Source organism: Eurypyga helias, unplaced genomic scaffold, assembly GCF_000690775.1.
Source record: "Eurypyga helias isolate BGI_N326 unplaced genomic scaffold, ASM69077v1 scaffold36682, whole genome shotgun sequence".
NCBI classification, from domain to species: domain Eukaryota; kingdom Metazoa; phylum Chordata; class Aves; order Eurypygiformes; family Eurypygidae; genus Eurypyga; species Eurypyga helias.
In genome coordinates this window covers 9932-12332 of record NW_010238533.1, presented here as the reverse complement: position 1 = coordinate 12332, position 2401 = coordinate 9932, and positions in this window count along the sequence as shown.

Below are 2401 nucleotides of genomic sequence, written 5' to 3'. Positions count from 1 at the left end.
CCCCCCCCCCCGGCTCCCCGGAACGCGGTGTTTTTCCCCTGTAATGTGTTATTCTGCTGCAGTAAGCCCGTCTGGTGATGCAGCACTGCAGATCTCCCCTCCTCTCCCCTCGATGCGGTCCTCCTCCCGGCAGCATCTGCCAAGACGGGAGCAGCTCGGAGAGACGCCAACGGGTGGGGCTGGGTCGGATCACTAGACAGATTAATCTTCGCGGTGGGGGACCGGAGGATGTGTGTAATCACAGGACCACGTTGGGGCACGGAAAATGCAAACCTTCCTCTCCCAGCAGCTGTCCTTGAATACTCAGGGCGCTCTCCTTCTCGGTTTTCTTTCATCCCCCCCTTATGTTCCCTTTCTCCTCCCCCCATCTGCCCCCCTCGCTCTCAGCAAAGACGATTGTCACAGATTATCCTCGGGCCTCGTCAGGGGCGCGGCGCAGAGCGAAGCGTGTCTTTGGGTCTGGGTAACGGGCGGATTACGTCGCCGAGGGGGGCGACTCGGGACCGGGGCTGCAGTGGAATACCGTGGTAGCCTCCCCCCTCCGTTTCGGATTGAAAAAAATAAACATGAAATCATTTTTAATGAATGGCAACCCAAGTACACTTTTCCCGACATAAGAACTAAGCTCCGGCTGGCGTTCGCTGGGTGATTTTCTTGGTACACGGGCAGCGTGTTACATCGATGTGCTGGATCTCCTGCAGCAAAAGAGTAAAGGTCTGTGTGCGTGTGTTACAATGAGGCGTGCGTGTTAGGCTTTCGGAAGGAGGCAATAAAGGCATCGTCGGGGCGGTGAGTGGGAAGAGCCTTTCAGAGCCCGTTTCTGTGTGAGTGCAGCAGCACTTCATGCGGAGCAGGCTGTGGTGGCTGCAGGCAGAGAGGTCAGTAAAGTTTCCGGGTTTTTTAAGATACGATTTCCCTCCCCACCCCGAAGACTGTAGGCAGAGTGTGGGCTTTTGCTGCCAGAAGCCGAATGTGTAAACAGGGAGCAGAAGGAAAGGACATGTTCTGACCAGTCACTTCTGGAAGTCTGGTATTGAGGAGAAAAACTCAGTATTACAGAAACACAAAATGGTTTGGGTTGGAAGGGACCTTAAAGACCACCCAGTTCCAACCCCCCTGCCATGGGCAGGGACACCTTCCACTAGACCAAGGTGCTCAGTATTAGAGCGCTCTGCCCTTTCACATCGCCTTTTCTTCGCTGGCTGTAGAGAACTGGCACTGAAATGCAGGTTAAAGGGGATGCTGACTAGGATACCTAATGATCTGTCATATTTTTCGTCATGTTCATTCATGGCATGAACATTTTTTCGAATGGGCTCTTTCCTGTTTTCCTTCCCCCGTCTTCCTTTCCTCTCTCTACTCTCCTTACACGTGTCACATCCACTTAGGCCATTTTTTTGACACGCATGAATTGTATTAACCATATCCTCTGCTTTTCTGGTCTTTCTAAACCTTGCCTTCAAGGTAAGATAACCTTATCGAGTACAGACTTGAAGAATTACCCTTCCTGCAGTAGCACTGGCCATTACTTGCTCCTTGCAGTTTTTCATTAGAATAAAAAAATAACCGGTGCGTTGGTTTGGTGTGGTGGGTTAGGAAACTCCCGAGAACTGAACGTCAGCGTGCTGTGCCCACGCGTACAAAGGCGGCGAGCTCGGCTCCGGGCAGCCGGGAGGCAGGAAAGCGCCCCGTAGGCAGCTTTGGCTGTACAAGGCGCTCTTGTTTGCGCACGTATTCTTTAACGGATGGTGAGCCGTATTCGGTGGAGTATAAACCAGGGGCAAATGAGATCTAAATCCAAACCGGATTATCAATAAAGCACAGTAGGTCAGGTCGGAACGAGGAGCCAGCCGCCAGCGACGCGGGTTTAGTCGACTTTGGGGATTAGTCACCCAGCTGCAGTGACGAAATGGTAAGGTGTGTTGAAAGCCAGATGCAGGTTCTGACAGCATCCGCTCCTCAGCCAGGCGCTGGTGTTCGCTCTTCCTACACGTACGGCTGAAAACAGCTTTTTCTTTGAGATCTGCGTACGGCTGTTGGGCGTTGTGCTGCCTTTGTGAGCAGAACGTGGTCGTAGGGTTTGCAGACATTCCTCGGATCAGTTTCTTAATGGTGGGGTCACCAGTATGTTTGTCAGTGCATTCAAAAATACGGTTTTGGCCTCTTTTTGTCGTGGATTCACCCTCCCTGTTTGGCTAAATCTGGCCGAGAGCAAGGAGCAGCCAAAAGGCGAGCTGCAGTGGGTGGCCGTTTCAAAACATCGCTGTGTTCCCGCTTCTCCTTCCTGCTCTGAGATGAAGCAGGTTATTTAAACACATTTCAGGTTGTGTTTTCTCATGTGCACAAACTTGTTTGTATTTTTTTTTTTTTTTTTTTTTTCTCATCCGCCAGCCCCCCTGTT